This window comes from Elephantulus edwardii, unplaced genomic scaffold (assembly GCF_000299155.1).
Source record: "Elephantulus edwardii isolate Elephantulus edwardi_28Jun2011 unplaced genomic scaffold, EleEdw1.0 scaffold00140, whole genome shotgun sequence".
Classification (NCBI taxonomy): Eukaryota; Metazoa; Chordata; class Mammalia; order Macroscelidea; family Macroscelididae; genus Elephantulus; species Elephantulus edwardii.
In genome coordinates, this window is record NW_006399890.1 from 1,361,976 (window position 1) to 1,379,470 (window position 17,495).

Sequence of the window (17,495 nt, forward strand, 5' to 3'; positions counted from 1 at the left end):
AGCAGCCATATTTTCAAGTCAACCTGTATGAGGTCCTTTTGGAGGACCTAATATCTGAAAAATTATGGTCTAGATGCTCCCATATCAACTTAACAACTTAACTCATTGTTGAGTAGGAATCTTCTCACAGCTGACCCTCCAGCAGGTTTTCAGAGGCTGTACATCACCAAGAGAGGAGGAGGCCCATCTTTCTTTCATGGATCAGTTGGTGGATTCGAACTACCTGCCTTTGAGTTGCCAGTGTGCAACTCCTTAATCACTAAGGTGCCAGAGCTCCCTTATGCTGCTGTATAGCCAGTTTTGTTTGTTTTGATTTTGTTTTTTTTTAAAGTGAGTTCTACCTTCTCTTGTTTTAGGCTAGTTCTAGGCCTGTCAAAATTTCGGTTCTGCCAAGTGGAAGCAACTTTAGAGAAGTTTGATGTATCCCTCATGCTCTAGTTCCCTTTGGCTCGCTCCAGCAGCACCCAGCACCCGTGTCCATAACCTCACTCCATTTTTCTTCTTCTTCTCCTTCTCCTTCTCCTCCTCCTCCTTCTTCTTCTTCGTTTTAGATATACAACTTGAGCTTATTTATTTGCCACACAGAAAATTCTATTTCTGACTGGTTTCAGAAGCTCTCAGAGAGCACAGCCTCCATCTCTTGGCAATTGGCTCCTGGCGTTTTTCTTTGGCCTCCTTCACTCTCTTGGCCAAAAGCTTAGCATACTTTGCAGGCTCCTCTATATTCTTTTTAGTGCACTGTTTCTTCAGAGAGATACGCTGGTGCTTCAGGGCACACGGAAGAACAAGACATTGAATCTTGAGCACCATGGTCCTGGGTTTCTTGCCTTCTTTGTTCAGTGGCTTTCTCACAACATAGTGACATCATCTTCCTTACAGACTGAAGAGCTTGTGAATTCCACCAGCTCTTTTGGGCCCCAGGTGACGAGGCACTGTGGTATATCAGTCTGTCCAGGGATATCTTTCTCCCCTTTCTTCACAATAACCAAGTTGCAAACGCTCTGATTGGCATCCACAGTGCAAGCCCGGACAGATTTGCCCTTCCTCTCTCCGGTTCTCCGTGGTCTGTAACAGAGTGCCCCTTACTCAGCAGCAGGTGAACTTGGCCATGGGTCCAGACACCCTGCTTCATGGGAAAACCTGGTTTGTCCTTTCCACCACTGATCCAGACAACATATCCCTTCCACTCATCACCAACAACTTCTGTGGCCATTTGCCTCTCGTAAAATGTACGAAGTTTGCGTTCATCGTCCACTTCAGTGCATTTCTGGCAGCCAATGGCTGGGAAAAGAGAAGTTCAGCTTCAGGGTGAAGCACCCGATTGCCCCAGCGGTGCCATGAAAAAGAGCCTCACTCACTTTTGTACCTCACCCAGTAGAAGAATCCCTTTCACTTGACCAGGGCCAGGAAAATCCCCCTGAAAGACAGCTCTTCAACCCCCCATGCCTGTTGGTGCTCAACCTAGTCTTGTCTTTCCTGATGACTCACTGTACCTTTCTCCTGGACAACAATCCACTAAGCCCTGTTAACAGTAACATTTCAAAAATATCTGGTGCGAAGCAGGGGTGTGGAGTGGTAAGGGTGTGTTCCTTTCCTCTGGGGCTCTCTGGACAAAGCCTCTGAAGAGCTGATCAGAAGTGAACTGTCCCAGCTCCATGAGCAAAAGCCACTTTGAAATGAGTTGTTCTGAGGTAGGTGAGAATCCCTGCTCTTCGGGTTGATAATTGTAAGAGTTTCTTTCTATTAAACACCTACAATATAATTGTGACATTTGGCAAGTTCTTTAACCTTCATGAACCACTGGCTCCTGCGCTGTGAAATGGAGATTACAGTGCCTAATGGGATTGTTGTGCTCGGTGAAAGAGGCTACTTTACATTCATTATCTCATTTAATCCTTTCAGCAACATAGTACGATTGGGTTTGCTTACCCCCATTTTAGAGCTGAGGCAACTGAGGGTAGGAGAGTTCAGGTGATTTGTGCAGGGTCATGCAGCTGAGAAGTGGCAGACCTAAGCTTGAACCTGGGTCTATGTAAACCAAAATGTATGTGATTTCTATATTCTCACCTATGCTTTAGGGTGAGACTGACAAATGGAAAAGATCTTAGTCTTGTATTTCTAATCTTTTGGGTTTTTTTAATTTTTTATTATTATTAATTTTAATGAAAATTTACAGAAACTTTGGATTTCCATTCATTCTTTGGTGCATTTTTCTCTCTGTCCTCCCATCTCCCCACTCAGTACATTCTTCTCTTTGAAAAGTAAAAGAAAAATTCTTTCATTGTTTTACAATCCCTCCCCCCAGGTCCACTCCACTATGCAGCCTTCATTCTGGACTCAGGAGCTCCTGTGGTGTAGTTTTGTAGCATGTGGCCCTACTAGCCAAAGTGTCTGATATTTCAAACCCACCAGAAACTCTGAGACTGAGAGAAAGTCTCCCATATGTTGGAGCTGACTTGATGGGAGAGAGAGAGAATATGTGTGTGTTTGTGTAACATTTCAGTTTAAATTACAAGCATGGCAGTGATTTTTTTAAAATTTTATATTTCATACAAAAATCATATAACTTGTGTTTCATTTATATCTATTGTGTTTCAATCATTCCCATATTCACACTGTGTTTCAGATTATCATTCCCATCAACTGTTTAACTGTTTGCATGATCATTGTGTTTTATAAAATTAATCCCCATTAACCCATGAAGGACAATGATTTTCAAACTTCTGTATTTTAACTGCAAAAAGGTTTGCATATCATCAGAGAAGAAAAACTCTCCTATAACTTGTATCAGTCTTGGCAGATAACAAAGAAGCTCTTTCACCCCTGAAAGTTGACCAAGTTAAATGTCTGTACCTGAGAAGTTTCCATTTTTCACTCTGTCCCTCCATAGAGCTTTGGGCTTCAAAGATAAACACTTTCCAAAAGAGCTTGTCATGCCTAGAAGCAGATAGATGTTGCTCAAAATGAGGGGGTTGGTGACTCCCAAGTCATTGGGTGCCCTGCAGTGGGTTTCCACTAAGAGTGTCACGTGTATAATTCAGTAGAGACGCCGCATAATAGTTTCTTGGTTGCACTCTTTATGGGAGCACATCACCTTTTGGTTAGCAGTTGAACGTTTAACTGTTTGCATCACCAGAACACTCAAGTTACACTGTCATTAATGCAAAGTTCCTCCAACTTAATTCAGAAAGAAAGGGCCTGAAGAACAATGGAAAACTAGGGCACATCCCTTGAAAGCCAGAATCAGCTGAGAAATGACAGGCAGAGATAAAAGGTAAGAGTCTGGGAACTCTAGTGGCCTAGTGGTAAGACATTGTGCTGCAGTCCCAAAGGCATGTGGTTTGAATCCATCACCTGCTCCGTGAAAGAAGGATGGCAACTTGAAGGCACCTAACAAAAGGTAAAAGTTTTTTTACAAATAGCAGTAAACCATCAAAACTCAGGCTGTCCCAGTCAGTGTTGGATTCAAACAGGTGGAAAATGCATTTCCAGTTACATGTATTAAGCACAAGGTAGAAGGTAAAGGGTGTTTGTAATGAAATCTAATAATGTTTATGTGTAAGAATAGGGTTTGAATGTATCACAGTTTTCCTGTCCATCTGTTTGTTGTCCCACAGCACAATATTAACGCAGCATTGAAAAACAATGAACTTGTAAAGTGTTACACAACATAGTTGAGCCTGGGAGACATTACCCTGGGTGAAATATCTAAGTCACAAAAGGACAAATACTGCAAAACACCCCTGTTATAAAATAGGACTAACATGGGGGTTGGGGAAGAACAGGAAAAGAGTTGTTAGATAATGAACACTGCCCTGGAATAGATGAGGAGAGAGATTGTCTGAAAGGAATATAGAATTGGATATTATATGTGTGACATTTGACAAACTGGAACAAAAGGTACATTAGAAAGTGGACTAGGGGAAGAGAGCAGGAAGGAGGTAAAGGAGTAACAATGAATGAATGAAAACCCAATCTTTCTGTAAACTTGAGTTCAAAATCACAACTTAAAAAAATAATATTTTCCCCCCTCTGGGTATTTCTTTTTTAAAAAAATTTAAATTTTTTATTAATGTCAGTAAAAATTTACAGAGACTTTGGATTTCCATTCATTCATTGTTACACTTTTCTCCCCTCCCAAACCTTCTCCTAGTACACTACCCTCTTGGAAAAGTAAAAGACAAATTCTTTCATTGTTTCACAAACCCTTCTCCAGGTCTACTCCACCATGTAGCCATCGCTCTAGACTCCTGTCATGACAAAAATACCCTAATTACATACCCCTTTAAACAGTTTTCTCCCTCGTCTGTTTCAATGCAGTATACATTATTGAACCCATCTTTTTCAGTCTCTCCCCAACCCCAAGGTAAGTCCTGTTTTACAACAGTGGCACCATGCAGTATTTGTCCTTTTGTGACTGAGATACTTCACTCAGCATAATATTCTCCAGAATCACCCATTTTTAATAATATTGCATGAATTTCTTGTTTTTCAATGGAACATAGTATTTCATTGTGCGAATATACCACAGCTTCTCTACCCATTTATTTATTGATGGGCACTTAGGTTGTTTCCAACTCCTTGCTATTGTGAACAAAGCGGCTATAAACATGGGTGTGCATATATCTGCTTGGGTGTCAGTTATGGTTTCTTTGGGGTATATTCCCAGTAGTGGAATTGCTGGGTAAAAAAAAAAAGACAAGAAAAAGAATTTTTTTTAAAGAATAGGCTTTGATAACTAAAGTAGAATTAGATTTGACAATGAATGTATTACATTGGAAAGATGACTATTCTGGCATTCTGGACAGCTTAGGAGATAAAATGACTCTCACTACATTAGGCTGCCTCTTCAGGAGCCTTTGCTTGGTTAACCTGTTCTCAGTGACTCCTGGAACTCTAATGATGATGTGTGTCTGTGGATGGTGTAAAATTAAGAACAGCCTTTGACATAAATAAGGATCATGACTTACACTGAAATTTATGTTATTAAAGTGTTCGGTTTTATATAAAATCTAGAAGAGTCGAGTTTAATTGCCTCTAACATAGAAGCATTATGGCTGATAAAAGATGAACTGGAATTTAGTGACCTTTTGGATTCTTCTTTCAATTTCTTAATGAATGAACATCTATTCTATTCTTGTTCTGTTGTTGATTCTTGATGTAGGAGACCCTGTGTGTAACACAAAAGAGCTGCTCCATAGGGTTTTCCAGCCTCAATACATACTCTATGAGTCGCAAGTGACTCAATGGTACATAACAACAAACAACAACAACAATCTTTACAGAAGCAAATTTTCAAGCCCTCATTCTACAGTGCAACCGGCTGGGATTGAACCACCAACCTTTTGGTTATCAGCCAAGAGCAAACCATTATTGCCACCCAAGAACTTTTGACCTGTTGAGTCTTAAAAGAGTTTAAAACTGAAAGAAAGAAAGAAATTTGCTAAGGTCAGCAACTTCCTTCTTTCAATTATAGGATTTCCTTCTTTTAGCCATTTATTTCTTGTCTGTTTTCTTAATAAATGTACACATAATTTGAGTGATTGATGAAGTTCACCAACTTTTAGTTGAAATAGTTTAAAATCCTAAAATATCTGGTATTTCTAGTGGAATACGAATAGCCCGTTGTTTTTAGTAGGGAAAAGGTGACCAAATAGTGCTAATGAAACTTTTTTTGCAAAGCAATCTCTCTGCTCTGGGTTGATTAACAAAGCATTTACTGCATTGAAGTCATCCAATTCTTAAAATTACAATTTTCAATAAAGCTCAATCTCTTGTAAGCTGAATCTTAAAAATAAGAACACCTACCTAAAATATTCCTGTTTGGCTCTTTTGCCATTTTTACCTCTTCAGCATGTTTCCTTTTTGCTATCTGCCAGTGAGGTTACTCTAAAAAGCTCACTCGACTGGTAGCTCCCTAATCTGCTCACGGATATGAATTTGCACCCTTATTTTATAAGGCAAAGGGCACCAAGTGATCGTGCACCACTTTTTCTTTTTTTTAAAGCTTGGACAGGTTTGTTTTTGTAGCTGTCAGCAATGTTTTGCCTATTTTGAGAATGTAGGACAGGGTTAAGGATTAGTACCAGCACTCTCTTTTCTGTATCAGAGGTGCTTAGCAGTAATTAATCAGGACGTTAGGTTTTGTACTCTTGGTTCAGGTCATTTGCCTATGAGCTGCACAAGCCTTTGACAAAGGCATACTGCATATGTTTCTGGGTACCTTTTTGAGAGAAGATTTAAATTGGCCAGATGAATAATACTTTGTTACAAGTGTTTTGCCCTAGGCAAAAAGGTTTTCTTCATATTATCATAGCCTGAAGCTGCAATCCTCAAGCTTGATGTGACTGGTGTTATACTGTCACATGGCAATGATGTAAGAACAGGCCTCTCTGTGTCAGACAAATCTGGATTTAGGGGAATTATAGCAGATGTTGCAAAATGGCAACAGTTTAGCAAGTTCCTTTTATCCCACTGTTGGGAGGCAGGACTACTAAGTGTACCAGACAGAAAAGAATGTTTTCTTTGATCCTTTACATTCTCCGGTAGGGACTTCCCCAGTTAGAGAGCATCATTAATGATATAGTTATACAGTCACTGATGGATCAGAATACAGAATTAAGGATTGGCTTTTTTCCCCCCTTGGTTAGTGTTTGTTTTGATTGAGCTCTGTATTTGCAGTCATTTACATGGTAACTTTCAGAAATTCTCTCAGATTCACTGTTGGTACAGAAAGCTAAATTTACTAGAAGAAATACCTAACAATAACAAAAACTAACCTAAGTTAAGGGGGAAATAATTGAGCTTTAGCAACACTGTTATAGATACATAAATTATAAGGAAGAGAAGAGATAGTATTTTCATTTTCATATTCTAATAAGTGTTAATGAGTCTATTCAATCATGTTTTATAACAGAATATATCACCTGTCACTGTTTTTACAAACCACATTTTCTTTCTGAAAAAAAGCTATTTTCAAGAGCCTCAGATTCCTCTGATCTAGATTATTTTCCTCTTCATTTAAATAAAATTTATTCATACTTATGATTAAGGTGAGTAGGCAAATGATAGTGATGGAAAGGGGGGAAAAAAACCCAACACAAACCCAACAACAACAACTAAAAAAACCTGAAAAGTCGTGACAGTAGAAATAGTGCCAGTTTTAGTTTTGATTTATGGGAACTGCTTGCATTTATCTGTGACTTAGATGTATTTCCAGAACTATCTTTGAGTCTTTAGAATCCTCTTTTGGAAACATATTATTAAATATCACTTAATAATATGATATTGAAGGCAGCATGCTGTCTGTAGGCCTTCATAACCTGCTTACAAAAGACTGCATGTGCACGGAGGATAATAAGAAATAATTTTCCACTAGGTAAAGATTTCCAATTATTATTAAAACACACACACACATAATGAATTTGCTTTTTTTATGCAAATGTTTATTGATCATTTCCATTGGAGCATTAGACAGTGAAATGCGTGCAAACATTTAGACAATTTCTCTAGAAGACTTCCAGCTATACAAAAGAGTATTTTTAAATTTTCGGAGCATTTCTTTTTATTTGCAAACTGTGTTCACTGCTGGGCACCTCCGAAATAATGAGTAGGTTCTAATTTTTCAGACAGTTTCCAATTAGAGGAAAGAGAAAGAACATAAAATATGTTTAAAGAACATCAGTGTATATAAGCTACATTTTGTATATTTTTCTGAAGCTCTCAAAGGTGAAATTGAAGACAAAAACAGGCTGCAAGATTTTCGATAGTGCTGCACCATTCTTTCTAAAATATTATTTGTGGTTACATTTAATTATTGTGCATATCATAACTTTTTTTTTCCGGTTTGGATGAAGGATTCACTTAGGCAGAGGAAATATAGAGAATGTTGAGGAGGATATTAAATTTTATCATTTGAATAATAGATACTATGTAAAAATAGGCTATAATTACACACAATGTTGTCCCTTTAAAGAGATAAGCATGTGGTCTCAAAATAGAAGTACTAGAAATTCATGCAAAACTCACAATTTACACATTCCAAATTCATATGTTTCTTCAATGAAAAACTCAGCACATGTAACATGCTGAGAACTTTAAAAATGGGAGTATCTTTAAAAGTGAATCAACTCTACATCTAAATTTGAGGCCACAGGATGAAATTCACACATTCATTGGACATCATCTAAATCCTTGACCAAATCATTTCTTATGATTTAAATTAACCTCTTAATCACCCAAATCCAGATCAGTAGCATATTATATATTTGATTACAAAAACAGCCATTATGATAGGGTTACGTGTTGCACTACACATATTGGTGTTTCTATGAGCATTAGAGAGAGGAAAAATGAAAGTGACTTTATAAAACCTGCTATATTTAAGAGATTGAGAGGCTGCTAAAAATATTTACAATTAAAGATTTTTATCTTTTTAACCCCATTTCCCCCAGAATTGTCTTTTCCAGATCTCTCCCAGAAAATGCACCTCTTTTTTTTTTTCCTTCCAGAGATCCTAGTCCAACTCTCCAGCATCCTGGCATCCGACAGCAATTCCCACACATACGTAGCTCAATCTAAGAACAATTTGGAAGAGTTTGCAGTGCTGCGGTAGCATCTGTTGTTGCACTGTTCAATAATTCACAGTTAGCCAAAGTAAGAAATGCAAACAATCCTTTTTTCATATTTGCATGCTCGGAACTTGGCTTTTTGATTCCCGATTGTTCCCATTAGCTTTGAAAATTCACGTTTCTGTCTAGTTGCGTGCTTTGCTTGAGTGAGCTCAAATTATGCTCTTGACTCAAATATTATTACAAGTGTAAATACTTTGGAAATGTAAGTGTCTGCCACTGATTTGGGGGTATTTGTTTTATTGATTTTCATCTGGCGAGTTTAAAATATGAGCAAACTTTTCATGGAGGGTTTGAGGCATTTGTTTGAACACTCCTGGAGTAATTGGAAATGCAACAATTGTTTAAAAAGTGGCATTGTCCGTGAAAAGATTTAGTGAGGGATGAAGAAATTTCTTGAACCCAAAGACCTAATCTGGTGATCCAATTCTCCCCACTGTGTCCATTCCAGTGAAACTCCATTTACTTGCCCCTATCCATCACCAGCTCCCTGCATCCTACCTAGCCAATCCTCTAGGTTTCCCACATTGTCTCCTCTTTTGTCTTTTCAGTCTAAACAGAAGAACAACAGATAGTGTTCTGAAGGGCAGGGAGCATCAGGAGCTGCAGGAGAATGGCTGAGATGAGGGTCAGAGTCCTGCCCCTACTGCCAACAGTTACTAGGGTTTGTGCTGCCCTGCTGAACAGTGTTCAAAGGCTTTGCTGGGCTTTGTTCCACTGTGTAGGGATTAGGCCTGGCGGTCTGAGAATTTGCCTTCTAATTAAAAAGGATAAAAGATAGAAGTAGCATTAGACTAAAACAGAGCAGTGATACTTCACAGGCTGAATTTTTTTTTTTTTTTGGAAGTCACAAGACAACGCTCGAAGTTGTCAGGATATTTTCTTTCTTTAGGATTCCACGCAAATTAGAAAGTGAAAAACTTTGGGAACTCTTCCCAGCTGTTGTACGTGGAAGTCTAATTGCATCTAAAATATCTGCTGTTCTACCTATTCTTTTTTCAAGGATCAATCATTCTTTTCATCTCCTTGCAGCTGTATACACTATCTTAACCAGGTGTGAAAAGCAATTAAGAAATCATTCTGACCTCCTCAAAGTCTCTCTCTCTCTTTTTTAATAGTAATCTGATTGAGGGCAAATTTTATTCTTTCCCATCGTTGCTGTTTATGTTTTGTGATAGAAAATGTGATTCTGTGCCTACGTTTTGTTCAGAAAGAAACCAGTCCCAGAGCCTGGAGCAGACTGGCAGCATGTAAGCAGATGATGGGCCATCTTCAGAATACCCTCCTCTGCCTTCAAATGTGGCTCTTTCTGCTCCGTATAAGGAACTAGGAACTATGTGCATCCAAGAGAGACACCACTGACACTTGTTGAATTAAACACAGAGGCTGAGATTTGCCAAGTACTCCAGAGATGGGTTCTCCTCATTCTCTCACAGGAAGCAATTTGAGGTGAGAATTCCTGTTAGAAACGCTGGTAAGATTATATAAATTGGCTGAGGTGGGTTGGGTTTTTGGGGGGCTTTTTTTGTTTTGTTTTTTTGAGTTTTTTAAGGGGGTGAGAAAATAGAGGAGAGAGTTTTGTAGAGGACTTCAGAGCTTTCAAAGCCACAGAGCTCAGATTGCACACAAGTATAATGGAATGCTCTCCTGTTCCCACAGAGCTCATGTTACGTCATGAAGCTAAAAGACTGAAATTCTTATTTTCCATGTTTCTATTTTTGTTTTCCCTTTGCCTAGCAGAAATACATAAAGCTGACTTACTGAAGACTTTCCCCCCATTCTGTTTAAAAGCGTGAGACTACAGCTGGGTTAATCAGTATACTTCAGAGACTCACATAAGTGTGTTCATGCTAACTTTTTGGAAAATAATCTCTATTTTTAGTTTTAGTTAGTCCAATTGAACTAGTAATCAATGAACGATATTTGGAATAAATGGAAACCTTAGGAAAGATGCTTTGCTATTCTTTCATCTACCATAACATGTCTGGGTTAAGTTTGTGAATAGTGTTTTATAATCAACCAAGACTCAGTATTTCTTATTGTCTGAACTTTGGGTTTTTTTATCTTTGAAGGCCTAATTACAATTACTTTGAAATTAGTTACCCCTGCTTTAACCATAAAGTAAATTAATGGGCTAGGATCAGTGTTTTTAAAGTGAGTGAATAACATTGTGCAACCATAACAAATACTTAAGAAACAATGCTTGGAAAATAAAATAGTCCACAATGATTTATATCATAAGCTTTGTGTACAAGTAATATAAAGGTTCTCCCCAGTTCTGAGTTCAGGGACTGTCCTGGTAATTTATGTAAGTTTCAGTCCCTTCTTTTATTTTTGTCTTTTTAAGGTGACCATTCCCCCTGCTGATTTTCCAAATGTAGCAAAGCTGGATCTGCTAGTTCCACTCTAAAGAAAACAAAGATAATAATCTGATTTAGATGTGAGGAACAGCGGTATGAATGACAGCAGTTGTAGGTAACAGTGAGTCAACACTTCTTTTTCCAGTCTCAGCTTCTCTTTAGCACTGAAAGTACGTCAGGCAGTAGTACAAAGCTAAACCATTATGAGAATGTAATTCACAATATTTTGGCTTCTATTTTCACCAGCTTCTGAGTAATATATTGTACAAGAAAGAGGCCTTTGTTGTGTTTATAATACATGTATAACCTGGTGAGAAGCCGAATAAAAAAATGTATATTATTTGCATAACTTGAACTAAAGAACCTAATGCATTATTGGGTCTTGAATGTCTTAAATTTAAGTGAGCTGGCTTAAGAGTAATATTACTCTATTACTGTTCTGTAATTCGTATAATGAAATCACGGGGCTAAAAAAAAAATTTAAGGTCTTAACAATGATAAGTGGAACCTGATGTCTGAACTCCTTTTTAATAAAAACAGTAATTTATAAACTGGCAAATGTGTGCCCCTTTTTGTTTGCTGACAATAAAAGGCTGTAGCATTTGTATCCTTTCATCTGCTCTCCCCTCTGTGAGAGTGAGAAAGAGAAAGAGAGAGAAGCCCATTTAGCCTAATGGAAGTTACGAGAATGTGAGGCACCAAGGACGAACAGCCTCCTGGAAATAAGGGATCTCCTCCCCAGCAGATCACTGAAATGTTCTGAGGCACCACGCAGCTTCCTGTGCCCTGACAAACCCACCACCACCCAACCTATGTTTCCTTCAAGCCCACCATTTAAGTTGTGGGAGCAAGTTGCACTAGCCCAAAGTAGCAGGATCCTCCTACATCACGCACAGAAAGGCTAGTATGCATCACTCAGATGGGTGGTGCTAGTACTCCTCCATCTGTAGTGGGTGATATAAATGCATGGCAATGCCCTGCAGAAGCTCATCTTGGCTTATAAAATAGCTGATGCTTTTTAATACTTTATAGAGAGACTATAGCCTCTTATATGTTTCTGATACCAGTTGCATGGATTTTTGATTATTTGCCATTAATTTGTAATACAAAGCAGCTCATTCTTATTTCTCTATAGTTAGAAATAAAAGATATAGGAGTATAAACAAAGTGTTAAAATGCTCCCTTGTTGCCATACCAAATAAACATATTTATAACATATATTATACTCTGTAATTTAAAAATATTTCTTTGGGGGGGGAGGAAAATCCACCTCAACTCTAGGAATGACAGAATTAGCAAACAAATGAAAGATTAAGTGCCCCAATATATAAATGCAAAAAGAAAAGTATCCAAATCCAAAATCAGATCATACTTTGGGGATATATACTCATATCCACAAAATAAGAAATTAAAATGTGAAATATGAACGTTTAAAATTTATTGTTATTTAGTTATATGATTTTTAAAAACCAATCATGTGTATCTAGTAGAGTTTTGTTGCTGTTGTAGTTTGGATGTTTGGGTTTTTTTTAACTTTTCCTCCAGGGCTCATGGGGAACTCCCCTTCCTGAGAGTGTGACACCACAAGCACAAGTGTGTAGAATAGCTCTAAGAGTTCAATAAATGTATCAAGTATGGTAAGAGTGAACCATTTTTAACCTCATATTTTTAAAGCAAAGTCTGCAATATCTAACTTTAATTTGAATTACCTTTTCAGGGGATTAAAATCGTCATGCTCATTCTGAAAATGACTTTCTAAAGATCCTTCAGTCTGACTTTCTGAGTTGTTTCATTGTGGTTGCGGTTGTGTTTTTTCATTTGTTTGGTTGGTTGGGGTTTCCCCCTCCCCACTGGAAGGAGAGTGAGTGGTGGGGGAAGGGAGATCTTGGAGAGGAGGTGTTGGCTTGAGAAATAGACTTGGACAAGTTGCAAACTCTGAGAACAGATTTCTTTATCTGCAAGCCAGGTTGGAGTGTAGCCCCAGATTGCTCTTCCAAGCTGCCCGTCCAGTTGAGAAGACTGCCATCTCTATGATGCTATATGAGTTGGATGCTATTCACTTCCATGTCTCTGGACTTCTGTTGGCTCCTGGTCTCTCCTAAGCAGGGAAAATTCCAGTTTTGCCAAGCTGTGCTCTTGGTGATATGAGCTACTGTCTACCTGTGTGGGGCTGAGATCACAAAACTTCTTTCATTGGCAACTTGATCTGGATTTAAACCAAGGTCATAAGGTAAATAGCCAGTGCTTTATCCTCCCAGCCAAGCCCTTGATAAGGGCTGCGCTTTGATGTTGAGAATGATAGTTGGATTTTTCAGAACTAATACCCAAAACTGTAATACATAATGCATTTGCTTCCATCTCGCAGCTGCTGTAAGATGGTTAAGATCCAACACGGTTGAAGATTAATTTAAAGATTATTTAATGACAAGTGTTCCTTTACATCAATCAAATGCTTCAGAGAGCAAAAATGATCCTCTATTAACAACTGAAAAAAAAACCCCACCCTAAAATCCACAAAACAGCCAGCAACAACAACTAAACGGGGGTGGGGGGAACCTCACCAAACCTGCAAGCAAATGGATCCGCAGTTTTCAACTCCTTCCCCCAAATTCATTACATTTCTCTTTTTAATATTAGCCAGCAACTGGCTAGTTGTATCTCTTTCATTAATGGTGTTTCTTTCTCCAAGATTTCATCATGGTTAAATTATTTACAGTGTACCAAGTCCTTTGCACAAAGTGTAAAGACTTTTAATAATGTGTAATGTAATAGTATAACATCCATCTTTACCATATTGATAATAAATGGCTCCCACTCTCATGCCAAATTGCAACAAAAAAGCTCTTTTTTTTTTTAACATCTTTTAGTTCTGAAGATCGTGGCTCTTCTTTGCTTAACTGAGCAATACAAACATGGTGCATATAAGACATTTCCTTTCCACAGGCTTGTGCCAGACATACATGACTAGGGCAAACATCCATGACTTTCTTCCAAGCAGTTTTCCTTCATAAACTCATTCTTTTCTGGGTGTCTCAGTAGGCTGAGTCTGTGTTGTTGCTTCTGGTATGGTTGGCCTTCATTTTGACTGGATTTCAAAATATGTTAGAAAGAGAAATCACACCAAAACAAAGCAAGAAATGGAGGTCTACAGGCTGGGTAATAGTGGTGACTTGTATCACAATGTACATCAGATATTTTCCAACTCAGAGGCTAAAAACAAGTATGGTTTTCTCTTTTTAAAATAGAGTAACTACATTCTTTCTGCCTTCTCTGTTCCCAGTATTTTTATTACGGATTTTTAAAATTCTATGAAAGTAATGTTAGGTTTTCTTGGCCTCTATAAATCTGCTCCTGATTCTATTGTACTCCTAAGAGGATAGCAATATAACTAATAACAATAAAAACAAACCTTTTTTAAAATTTTTATTGTTTTCTTTTTACGTGTACCATCAAATCAGATCTGACTGGTACAGGAGGAGATTGCCCTCTCCTTCTCCAGCAGAGCATCTGGGGGATTTGAACCGCGTACCTCTGGGATTGCAGTGCAGCGCCTTGCCACTAGGCCACCAGAGCTCAAAAACAAACCTTTTTTAATGCTTTCTGTGGCCTAGATGGAGGCAATTCTAAGCATTTTATCAGTACCAACTCATTTAGCCACTTTACCAAGCAGAAAACTAAAGCACAGAGAGGTAAAATATCTTTCTCAAGGTCACCCAGTTAGAATGATGACAGCTAGGACTTGATATTGCTAGTTCAAGTGACTCCAAAGACTATGATGGCCTGTTAGTCAATATGATATACCCAGTCTAACACTGTGCTTTCAAAAGGAGAAAAAAAAAATCAAAATTTAAACTTGTTTCAGAGCCAACTCATAGCTGACCCTCCAGTGGGCTTTTGAGGCTATAAATGGCACAGGAGGAAATTGCCTATCATTCTCCCTTGGAGCTGATGATGGATTCAAACTCCCAGAGAGACATGACCTTTGGGTAGGCACTGGAACTGCCTGTAGGCTTGTTGTTGGGTGCCTTTGAATCAAGTACAACTCCTATGAATGGATCTGAGCCTTGCCCTATCCTGTGTTACCCTCATCACCGCTGATATACTTGAGTCCATTGCTATGGACTGTGTTGATCTAACGTCATTGAGGGTCTTCCTCTCTTTCACTAACCCTTTACTTTTACCCAACATGATGTCCTTTTGTAAGGCCTGGCTTCTCCTCACAATATGCCCAAATTATGTGAGATAACGTTTGGCCACCCTTGCCTCTAAGGAGAACTCTGCTTGCACTTTCTCAGGACACATTTCGTTGTTATTTTGGCCCTCTGTGGGCTATTCCATACTCAGCTCCAACACCATAATTCTAAGATATCCATTTTTCTTCCATCATCCTTAATCATCACCCAACTTTCAGATGTATACTAAGTAAATGAAAAGACTGTAGTTTGAATTAGGTGCCACTTAGTTTTTCAACTCACATCTTTGCTCCTTAATATCTTAGTGAGGTCATTTTTAAAAAAAAATAAAAAATCTGTTAGTTTATTTACAAAATTTGAATACATTGGTTTTAAGAACAAATTCTTTCCATTTCCCTCACCTGCCCCCATCAAATTGTACAGCCCCATCATTAATCCCTCCTCCCCTCTCTGCACGTCCACATCCCTCTGATTCTACCCTCTTCCACCTCTCTTGGATCCTTATACTCATTCTACAATAATGGTTTTGTGCAATATTTATCCTTGTGGGACTGAGTTAGCTCCCTCAGCATAATGCTCTCCAGTCCCTCCCAAGTTAGGTAATAATCATTGCTCATGCATGCTGCATAATATTCCATTGTGTGACTGTACCATAATTTCTCAATAATTTCTCATTTGTGGTTGGATACAGAGGTCCTTGAAGGCAGGTTTTCCCAATGCAACACCTCTTTTGATTTCCTGACTTATGGTACCAAGGATGTTAATTGTGGATCCAAGCAAGATGAAATCATTGATGACTTTGATCATATAGCCTTTCATTTGTTAAATAAAAACTTGTGTCAGAGTCAGTCATGGTGATTCTGTGCTCTTCTGTACAGAACAGCCCTCCATATTGTTTTCAATGGCTCTAATCTTCTGGAGGTGGATTGCCAAGCCTTTATTCAGTGGTACCACTGGGTACATTCAAACTGCCAACCCTTCAGTCAGTGGCAAAGAGCAAACCATTTGTACCACCCAAGTAACTAGCCATTAAACATGAGTGCTTAAAAGTACAGACTATAGAGCCAGGCCGCCTGGGTTGAGATCTTTTTTTCTTTTTAATTTTTTTTTTAGGGGGGAGGTTGAGATCTTTTACTAACTATATGATATGGGATAATGTATCCTTTCTATGAATTTCTTCATCTATAAAATGAAAACGATCTTTGGTGTGAGGATGAGATGAACTAATATATAAAAATTCTTAAAACAGTGCATAATTTTATGTGATCAACACTTAGCAACTGTTTTGTTTTCTTTGAATGGTGTTACATATTTGAGTGTTGATTTTCTTGGGACTCATCCATGTACTTTTCAACAATTTTTGTACATTCAATCATTTTTAAAGTGTTTACTCACTGATTTGGTCAGGAAGCATGCATGGAACCACCAACTAGCCCATTGAACATTTAGCCCTTCCACTAGTATTTTGAAAGAAAATGCCAAGTTTATCAGAAACATTAATCAAAATTGTATGTGTGTGTGTGTGTGTGTGTGTGTTGTAGTTTTACATATAATGTACCCATATAAATAACATACATGAACATAGCACATGTAAACTAGGAAATAAATGTGCCAGGGGTTTGAATGGTTTGGAAAGAACTATATATGTCAGGTGGTATTTGTGTTAAAAATACAGCATTTGGAAGATAAGAAGAACAAAGTAAGTTTAATAAAGTCTAATTACAACTTGTACAATTTTAAAGTAAAAGAAAGCTCTGAAGCACTTTTAAATGAGCTCAGATTTGGAGGGTGGGAGAAAGGAAGCATGCTACCTAAAGCCATCGTGACAAGGTCTCTCAACTTCTAAGCCAGAGTATTCAATGATTTTTGAAAGTGTTTAGCACTGGCAGCCAGAGCCAATTGCAGTACCTGCATACATTCTCTGCACTTAACTTTGTGTTTCTGACTGTGATGTTAATGGCTCCTTTGAAGAGGTTAAAAGCATATGGAGAGCAGTAATCAATGCCACTGTATTTATGTGTTATAATTTTACCAAATTTTAGAAGATGCCTTAATCAGAAATGTATTCATTAGATAAAAGGCATTGCCTCACAAATAAGTATCTATTACTAGCTGTCAGATTTTTTAACCTAATGACAAACTTACCTAAAAATTGTCAACATTTGAGCCCTGAATTCTGAGAGATAAAAAGATACTTTTTAAAAGTCCCTCAAAACTCTGGTGAGTCAAATTTTTAGAAACACTCCATCTCAATTTCTGCTTGTCTACATTGGCCATGCTTGTATTTCAGCATTTTCTTGGCCATGTTGAAG

The 17,495-nt window shown here is 38.1% G+C and overlaps 1 pseudogene; it reads right to left on the minus strand.

Moving 5' to 3' along the window:
* Positions 1-591: 591 nt before the first annotated feature.
* LOC102857977 overlaps positions 592-17,495 on the minus strand; it is a 114,387-nt pseudogene continuing 97,483 nt past the window's right edge.